Below are 7500 nucleotides of genomic sequence, written 5' to 3'. Positions count from 1 at the left end.
GGTTCACATGTATAAATAAGGTATTGTGGGTTGAGTCTTTCGCTTACGGCCATACCACCCTGAGCACGCCCGATCTCGTCTGATCTCGGAAGCTAAGCAGGGTCGGGCTTGGTTAGTACTTGGATGGGAGACCGCCTCGGAATACCAGGTGCTGTAAGCTTTTTCGAATTTGCTTTGCAACCAGCAGAGGGAACGGTTGCTGCTGCTTTAAAGGAGAAACATCTTGGAAAGAGCAGGAAAGACTCAACATCAAAGAAAACAAGGATATGGAACCCTGACATTATTACTGATGGAAATGATTGATAATTGTCATGATTTGATGATGGTGGTGGTGGTTCACATGTATAAATAAGGTATTGTGGGTTGAGTTTTTCGCTTACGGCCATACCACCCTGAGCACGCCCGATCTCGTCTGATCTCGGAAGCTAAGCAGGGTCGGGCTTGGTTAGTACTTGGATGGGAGACCCCCTGGGAATACCAGGTGCTGTAAGCTTTTTCGAATTTGCTTTGCAACCAGCAGAGGGAACGGTTGCTGCTGCTTTAAATGAGAAACATCTTGGAAAGAGCAGGAAAGACTCAACATCAAAGAAAACAAGGATATGGAACCCTGACATTATTACTGATGGAAATGTTTGATAATTGTCATGATTTGATGATGGTGGTGGTGGTTCACATGTATAAATAAGGTATTGTGGGTTGAGTCTTTCGCTTACGGCCATACCACCCTGAGCACGCCCGATCTCGTCTGATCTCGGAAGCTAAACATGGTCGGGCTTGGTTAGTACTTGGATGGGAGACCGCCTGGGAATACCAGGTGCTGTAAGCTTTTTCGAATTTGCTTTGCAACCAGCTGAGGGAACGGTTGCTGCTGCTTTAAAGGAGAAACATCTTGGAAAGAGCAGGAAAGACTCACCATCAAAGAAAACAAGGATATGGAACCCTGACATTATTACTGATGGAAATGATTGATAATTGTCATGATTTGATGATGGTGGTGGTGGTTCACATGTATAAATAAGGTATTGTGGGTTGAGTCTTTCGCTTACGGCCATACCACCCTAAGCACGCCCGATCTCGTCTGATCTCGGAAGCTAAGCAGGGTCGGGCTTGGTTAGTACTTGGATGGGAGACCGCCTGGGAATACCAGGTGCTGTAAGCTTTTTCGAATTTGCTTTGCAACCAGCAGAGGGAACGGTTGCTGCTGCTTTAAAGGAGAAACATCTTGGAAAGAGCAGGAAAGACTCAACATCAAAGAAAACAAGGATATGGAACCCTGAAATTATTACTGATGAAAATGATTGATAATTGTCATGATTTGATGATGGTGGTGGTGGTTCACATGTATAAATAAGGTAATGTGGGTTGAGTCTCTCGCTTACGGCCATACCACCCTGAGCACGCCCGATCTCGTCTGATCTCGGAAGCTAAGCAGGGTCGGGCTTGGTTAGTACTTGGATGGGAGACCGCCTGGGAATACCAGGTGCTGTAAGCTTTTTCGAATAAGCTTTGCAACCAGCAGAGGGAACAGTTGCTGCTGCTTTAAAGGAGAAACATCTTGGAAAGAGCAGGAAAGACTCACCATCAAAGAAAACAAGGATATGGAACCCTGACATTATTACTGATGGAAATGTTTGATAATTGTCATGATTTGATGATGGTGGTGGTGGTTCACATGTATAAATAAGGTATTGTGGGTTGAGTCTTTCGCTTACGGCCATACCACCCTGAGCACGCCCGATCTCGTCTGATCTCGGAAGCTAAACATGGTCGGGCTTGGTTAGTACTTGGATGGGAGACCGCCTGGGAATACCAGGTGCTGTAAGCTTTTTCGAATTTGCTTTGCAACCAGCTGAGGGAACGGTTGCTGCTGCTTTAAAGGAGAAACATCTTGGAAAGAGCAGGAAAGACTCACCATCAAAGAAAACAAGGATATGGAACCCTGACATTATTACTGATGGAAATGCTTGATAATTGTCATGATTTGATGATGGTGGTGGTGGTTCACATGTATAAATAAGGTATTGTGGGTTGAGTCTTTCGCTTACGGCCATACCACCCTGAGCACGCCCGATCTCGTCTGATCTCGGAAGCTAAGCAGGGTCGGGCTTGGTTAGTACTTGGATGGGAGACCGCCTCGGAATACCAGGTGCTGTAAGCTTTTTCGAATTTGCTTTGCAACCAGCAGAGGGAACGGTTGCTGCTGCTTTAAAGGAGAAACATCTTGGAAAGAGCAGGAAAGACTCAACATCAAAGAAAACAAGGATATGGAACCCTGACATTATTACTGATGGAAATGATTGATAATTGTCATGATTTGATGATGGTGGTGGTGGTTCACATGTATAAATAAGGTATTGTGGGTTGAGTTTTTCGCTTACGGCCATACCACCCTGAGCACGCCCGATCTCGTCTGATCTCGGAAGCTAAGCAGGGTCGGGCTTGGTTAGTACTTGGATGGGAGACCCCCTGGGAATACCAGGTGCTGTAAGCTTTTTCGAATTTGCTTTGCAACCAGCAGAGGGAACGGTTGCTGCTGCTTTAAATGAGAAACATCTTGGAAAGAGCAGGAAAGACTCAACATCAAAGAAAACAAGGATATGGAACCCTGACATTATTACTGATGGAAATGTTTGATAATTGTCATGATTTGATGATGGTGGTGGTGGTTCACATGTATAAATAAGGTATTGTGGGTTGAGTCTTTCGCTTACGGCCATACCACCCTGAGCACGCCCGATCTCGTCTGATCTCGGAAGCTAAACATGGTCGGGCTTGGTTAGTACTTGGATGGGAGACCGCCTGGGAATACCAGGTGCTGTAAGCTTTTTCGAATTTGCTTTGCAACCAGCTGAGGGAACGGTTGCTGCTGCTTTAAAGGAGAAACATCTTGGAAAGAGCAGGAAAGACTCACCATCAAAGAAAACAAGGATATGGAACCCTGACATTATTACTGATGGAAATGATTGATAATTGTCATGATTTGATGATGGTGGTGGTGGTTCACATGTATAAATAAGGTAATGTGGGTTGAGTCTCTCGCTTACGGCCATACCACCCTGAGCACGCCCGATCTCGTCTGATCTCGGAAGCTAAGCAGGGTCGGGCTTGGTTAGTACTTGGATGGGAGACCGCCTGGGAATACCAGGTGCTGTAAGCTTTTTCGAATAAGCTTTGCAACCAGCAGAGGGAACAGTTGCTGCTGCTTTAAAGGAGAAACATCTTGGAAAGAGCAGGAAAGACTCACCATCAAAGAAAACAAGGATAGGGAACCCTGACATTATTACTGATGGAAATGCTTGATAATTGTCATGATTTGATGATGGTGGTGGTGGTTCACATGTATAAATAAGGTATTGTGGGTTGAGTCTTTCGCTTACGGCCATACCACCCTGAGCACGCCCGATCTCGTCTGATCTCGGAAGCTAAGCATGGTCTGGCTTGGTTAGTACTTGGATGGGAGACCGCCTGGGAATACCAGGTGCTGTAAGCTTTTTCGAATTTGCTTTGCAAACAGCAGAGGGAACGGTTGCTGCTGCTTTAAAAGAGAAACATCTTGGAAAGAGCAGGAAAGACTCACCATCAAAGAAAACAAGGATATGGAACCCTGACATTATTACTGATGGAAATGATTGATAATTGTCATGATTTGATGATGGTGGTGGTGGTTCACATGTATAAATAAGGTATTGTGGGTTGAGTTTTTCGCTTACGGCCATACCACCCTGAGCACGCCCGATCTCGTCTGATCTCGGAAGCTAAGCAGGGTCGGGCTTGGTTAGTACTTGGATGGGAGACCCCCTGGGAATACCAGGTGCTGTAAGCTTTTTCGAATTTGCTTTGCAACCAGCAGAGGGAACGGTTGCTGCTGCTTTAAAGGAGAAACATCTTGGAAAGAGCAGGAAAGACTCAACATCAAAGAAAACAAGGATATGGAACCCTGACATTATTACTGATGGAAATGTTTGATAATTGTCATGATTTGATGATGGTGGTGGTGGTTCACATGTATAAATAAGGTATTGTGGGTTGAGTCTTTCGCTTACGGCCATACCACCCTGAGCACGCCCGATCTCGTCTGATCTCGGAAGCTAAACATGGTCGGGCTTGGTTAGTACTTGGATGGGAGACCGCCTGGGAATACCAGGTGCTGTAAGCTTTTTCGAATTTGCTTTGCAACCAGCTGAGGGAACGGTTGCTGCTGCTTTAAAGGAGAAACATCTTGGAAAGAGCAGGAAAGACTCACCATCAAAGAAAACAAGGATATGGAACCCTGACATTATTACTGATGGAAATGCTTGATAATTGTCATGATTTGATGATGGTGGTGGTGGTTCACATGTATAAATAAGGTATTGTGGGTTGAGTCTTTCGCTTACGGCCATACCACCCTAAGCACGCCCGATCTCGTCTGATCTCGGAAGCTAAGCAGGGTCGGGCTTGGTTAGTACTTGGATGGGAGACCGCCTGGGAATACCAGGTGCTGTAAGCTTTTTCGAATTTGCTTTGCAACCAGCAGAGGGAACGGTTGCTGCTGCTTTAAAGGAGAAACATCTTGGAAAGAGCAGGAAAGACTCAACATCAAAGAAAACAAGGATATGGAACCCTGAAATTATTACTGATGAAAATGATTGATAATTGTCATGATTTGATGATGGTGGTGGTGGTTCACATGTATAAATAAGGTAATGTGGGTTGAGTCTCTCGCTTACGGCCATACCACCCTGAGCACGCCCGATCTCGTCTGATCTCGGAAGCTAAGCAGGGTCGGGCTTGGTTAGTACTTGGATGGGAGACCGCCTGGGAATACCAGGTGCTGTAAGCTTTTTCGAATAAGCTTTGCAACCAGCAGAGGGAACAGTTGCTGCTGCTTTAAAGGAGAAACATCTTGGAAAGAGCAGGAAAGACTCACCATCAAAGAAAACAAGGATAGGGAACCCTGACATTATTACTGATGGAAATGCTTGATAATTGTCATGATTTGATGATGGTGGTGGTGGTTCACATGTATAAATAAGGTATTGTGGGTTGAGTCTTTCGCTTACGGCCATACCACCCTGAGCACGCCCGATCTCGTCTGATCTCGGAAGCTAAGCATGGTCTGGCTTGGTTAGTACTTGGATGGGAGACCGCCTGGGAATACCAGGTGCTGTAAGCTTTTTCGAATTTGCTTTGCAAACAGCAGAGGGAACGGTTGCTGCTGCTTTAAAAGAGAAACATCTTGGAAAGAGCAGGAAAGACTCACCATCAAAGAAAACAAGGATATGGAACCCTGACATTATTACTGATGGAAATGATTGATAATTGTCATGATTTGATGATGGTGGTGGTGGTTCACATGTATAAATAAGGTATTGTGGGTTGAGTCTTTCGCTTACGGCCATACCACCCTGAGCACGTCTGATCTCGGAAGCTAAGCATGGTCTGGCTTGGTTAGTACTTGGATGGGAGACCCCCTGGGAATACCAGGTGCTGTAAGCTTTTTCGAATTTGCTTTGCAACCAGCTGAGGGAACGGTTGCTGCTGCTTTAAAGGAGAAACATCTTGGAAAGAGCAGGAAAGACTCACCATCAAAGAAAACAAGGATATGGAACCCTGACATTATTACTGATGGAAATGCTTGATAATTGTCATGATTTGATGATGGTGGTGGTGGTTCACATGTATAAATAAGGTATTGTGGGTTGAGTCTCTCGCTTACGGCCATACCACCCTGAGCACGCCCGATCTCGTCTGATCTCGGAAGCTAAGCAGGGTCGGGCTTGGTTAGTACTTGGATGGGAGACCGCCTGGGGATACCAGGTGCTGTAAGCTTTTTCGAATTTGCTTTGCAAACAGCAGAGGGAACGGTTGCTGCTGCTTTAAAGGAGAAACATCTTGGAAAGAGCAGGAAAGACTCACCATCAAAGAAAACAAGGATATGGAAGCCCTGACATTATTACTGATGGAAATGATTGATAATTGTCATGATTTGATGATGGTGGTGGTGGTTCACATGTATAAATAAGGTATTGTAGGTTGAGTCTCTCGCTTACGGCCATACCACCCTGAGCACGCCCGATCTCGTCTGATCTCGGAAGCTAAGCATCGTCGGGCTTGGTTAGTACTTGGATGGGAGACCGCCTGGGAATACCAGGTGCTGTAAGCTTTTTCGAATTTGCTTTGCAACCAGCAGAGGGAACGGTTGCTGCTGCTTTAAAGGAGAAACATCTTGGAAAGAGCAGGAAAGACTCACCATCAAAGAAAACAAGGATAGGGAACCCTGACATTATTACTGATGGAAATGCTTGATAATTGTCATGATTTGATGATGGTGGTTGTGGTTCACATGTATAAATAAGGTATTGTGGGTTGAGTCTTTCGCTTACGGCCATACCACCCTGAGCACGCCCGATTTCGTCTGATCTCGGAAGCTAAGCAGGGTCGGGCTTGGTTAGTTCTTGGATGGGAGACCGCCTGAGAATACCAGGTGCTGGAAGCTTTTTAGAATTTGCTTTGCAACCAGCAGAGGGAACGGTTGCTGCTGCTTTAAAGGAGAAACATCTTGGAAAGAGCAGGAAAGACTCACCATCAAAGAAAACAAGGATATGGAACCCTGACATTATTACTGATGGAAATGATTGATAATTGTCATGATTTGATGATGGTGGTGGTGGTTCACATGTATAAATAAGGTATTGTGGGTTGAGTCTTTCGCTTACGGTCATACCACCCTGAGCACGCCCAATCTCGTCTGATCTCGGAAGCTAAGCAGGGTCGGGCTTGTTTAGTACTTGGATGGGAGACCGCCTGGGAATACTAGGTGCTGTAAGCTTTTTCGAATTTGCTTTGCAACCAGCAGAGGGAACGGTTGCTGCTGCTTTAAAGGAGAAACATCTTGGAAAGAGCAGGAAAGACTCAACATCAAAGAAAACAAGGATATGGAACCCTGACATTATTACTAATGGAAATGATTGATAATTGTCATGATTTGATGATGGTGGTGGTGGTTCACATGTATAAATGAGGTATTGTGGGTTGAGTCTTTCGCTTACGGCCATACCACCCTGAGCACGCCCGATCTCGTCTGATCTCGGAAGCTAAGCAGGGTCGGGCTTGGTTAGTACTTGGATGGGAGACCGCCTGGGAATACCAGGTGCTGTAAGCTTTTTCGAATTTGCTTTGCAACCAGCAGAGGGAACGGTTGCTGCTGCTTTAAAGGAGAAACATCTTGGAAAGAGCAGGAAAGACTCACCATCAAAGAAAACAAGGATATGGAACCCTGACATTATTACTGATGGAAATGATTGATAATTGTTATGATTTGATGATGGTGGTGGTGGTTCACATGTATAAATAAGGTATTGTGGGTTGAGTCTTTCGCTTACGGCCATACCACCCTGAGCACGCCCGATCTCGTCTGATCTTGGAAGCTAAGCAGGGTCGGGCTTGGTTAGTACTTGGATGGGAGACCGCCTGGGAATACCAGGTGCTGTTAGCTTTTTCGAATTTGCTTTGCAAACA

The 7500-nt window shown here is 45.5% G+C and overlaps 22 non-coding genes and 1 pseudogene across 22 annotated transcripts; all 23 read left to right on the top strand.

Moving 5' to 3' along the window:
• The first annotated feature begins 41 nt into the window (after positions 1–41).
• Positions 42–160, top strand: LOC132997118 (5S ribosomal RNA). The gene has a single exon (XR_009677200.1). It is a non-coding gene; the product is annotated as a 5S ribosomal RNA (ribosomal RNA).
• Positions 161–374: 214 nt separating this feature from the next.
• LOC132997098 (5S ribosomal RNA) lies at positions 375–493 on the top strand. Its single transcript, XR_009677182.1, has one exon. It is a non-coding gene; the product is annotated as a 5S ribosomal RNA (ribosomal RNA).
• Positions 494–707: 214 nt separating this feature from the next.
• Positions 708–826, top strand: LOC132997180 (5S ribosomal RNA). The gene has a single exon (XR_009677259.1). It is a non-coding gene; the product is annotated as a 5S ribosomal RNA (ribosomal RNA).
• A 214-nt stretch (positions 827–1040) lies between these two features.
• On the top strand, positions 1041–1159 carry LOC132997162 (5S ribosomal RNA). The gene has a single exon (XR_009677242.1). It is a non-coding gene; the product is annotated as a 5S ribosomal RNA (ribosomal RNA).
• A 214-nt stretch (positions 1160–1373) lies between these two features.
• LOC132997286 (5S ribosomal RNA) lies at positions 1374–1492 on the top strand. Its single transcript, XR_009677363.1, has one exon. It is a non-coding gene; the product is annotated as a 5S ribosomal RNA (ribosomal RNA).
• A 214-nt stretch (positions 1493–1706) lies between these two features.
• On the top strand, positions 1707–1825 carry LOC132997178 (5S ribosomal RNA). Its single transcript, XR_009677258.1, has one exon. It is a non-coding gene; the product is annotated as a 5S ribosomal RNA (ribosomal RNA).
• A 214-nt stretch (positions 1826–2039) lies between these two features.
• LOC132997117 (5S ribosomal RNA) lies at positions 2040–2158 on the top strand. The gene has a single exon (XR_009677199.1). It is a non-coding gene; the product is annotated as a 5S ribosomal RNA (ribosomal RNA).
• A 214-nt stretch (positions 2159–2372) lies between these two features.
• On the top strand, positions 2373–2491 carry LOC132997097 (5S ribosomal RNA). Its single transcript, XR_009677181.1, has one exon. It is a non-coding gene; the product is annotated as a 5S ribosomal RNA (ribosomal RNA).
• A 214-nt stretch (positions 2492–2705) lies between these two features.
• On the top strand, positions 2706–2824 carry LOC132997177 (5S ribosomal RNA). Its single transcript, XR_009677257.1, has one exon. It is a non-coding gene; the product is annotated as a 5S ribosomal RNA (ribosomal RNA).
• A 214-nt stretch (positions 2825–3038) lies between these two features.
• On the top strand, positions 3039–3157 carry LOC132997275 (5S ribosomal RNA). The gene has a single exon (XR_009677352.1). It is a non-coding gene; the product is annotated as a 5S ribosomal RNA (ribosomal RNA).
• Positions 3158–3371: 214 nt separating this feature from the next.
• Positions 3372–3490, top strand: LOC132997247 (5S ribosomal RNA). The gene has a single exon (XR_009677324.1). It is a non-coding gene; the product is annotated as a 5S ribosomal RNA (ribosomal RNA).
• Positions 3491–3704: 214 nt separating this feature from the next.
• LOC132997096 (5S ribosomal RNA) lies at positions 3705–3823 on the top strand. The gene has a single exon (XR_009677180.1). It is a non-coding gene; the product is annotated as a 5S ribosomal RNA (ribosomal RNA).
• A 214-nt stretch (positions 3824–4037) lies between these two features.
• LOC132997176 (5S ribosomal RNA) lies at positions 4038–4156 on the top strand. The gene has a single exon (XR_009677256.1). It is a non-coding gene; the product is annotated as a 5S ribosomal RNA (ribosomal RNA).
• A 214-nt stretch (positions 4157–4370) lies between these two features.
• On the top strand, positions 4371–4489 carry LOC132997160 (5S ribosomal RNA). The gene has a single exon (XR_009677240.1). It is a non-coding gene; the product is annotated as a 5S ribosomal RNA (ribosomal RNA).
• Positions 4490–4703: 214 nt separating this feature from the next.
• Positions 4704–4822, top strand: LOC132997264 (5S ribosomal RNA). The gene has a single exon (XR_009677341.1). It is a non-coding gene; the product is annotated as a 5S ribosomal RNA (ribosomal RNA).
• A 214-nt stretch (positions 4823–5036) lies between these two features.
• LOC132997246 (5S ribosomal RNA) lies at positions 5037–5155 on the top strand. Its single transcript, XR_009677323.1, has one exon. It is a non-coding gene; the product is annotated as a 5S ribosomal RNA (ribosomal RNA).
• A 214-nt stretch (positions 5156–5369) lies between these two features.
• On the top strand, positions 5370–5478 carry LOC132997296 (5S ribosomal RNA; annotated as a pseudogene).
• A 214-nt stretch (positions 5479–5692) lies between these two features.
• Positions 5693–5811, top strand: LOC132997167 (5S ribosomal RNA). Its single transcript, XR_009677247.1, has one exon. It is a non-coding gene; the product is annotated as a 5S ribosomal RNA (ribosomal RNA).
• A 215-nt stretch (positions 5812–6026) lies between these two features.
• On the top strand, positions 6027–6145 carry LOC132997235 (5S ribosomal RNA). The gene has a single exon (XR_009677312.1). It is a non-coding gene; the product is annotated as a 5S ribosomal RNA (ribosomal RNA).
• Positions 6146–6359: 214 nt separating this feature from the next.
• LOC132997292 (5S ribosomal RNA) lies at positions 6360–6478 on the top strand. The gene has a single exon (XR_009677368.1). It is a non-coding gene; the product is annotated as a 5S ribosomal RNA (ribosomal RNA).
• Positions 6479–6692: 214 nt separating this feature from the next.
• On the top strand, positions 6693–6811 carry LOC132997252 (5S ribosomal RNA). The gene has a single exon (XR_009677329.1). It is a non-coding gene; the product is annotated as a 5S ribosomal RNA (ribosomal RNA).
• Positions 6812–7025: 214 nt separating this feature from the next.
• On the top strand, positions 7026–7144 carry LOC132997253 (5S ribosomal RNA). The gene has a single exon (XR_009677330.1). It is a non-coding gene; the product is annotated as a 5S ribosomal RNA (ribosomal RNA).
• Positions 7145–7358: 214 nt separating this feature from the next.
• Positions 7359–7477, top strand: LOC132997215 (5S ribosomal RNA). The gene has a single exon (XR_009677292.1). It is a non-coding gene; the product is annotated as a 5S ribosomal RNA (ribosomal RNA).
• Positions 7478–7500: the final 23 nt, after the last annotated feature.

Source organism: Limanda limanda, unplaced genomic scaffold, assembly GCF_963576545.1.
Source record: "Limanda limanda unplaced genomic scaffold, fLimLim1.1 SCAFFOLD_240, whole genome shotgun sequence".
Lineage (NCBI taxonomy): Eukaryota > Metazoa > Chordata > Actinopteri > Pleuronectiformes > Pleuronectidae > Limanda > Limanda limanda.
The sequence above is the reverse complement of the archived record's forward strand: the minus strand, read 5'-3'. Positions and strand labels throughout refer to the sequence as shown.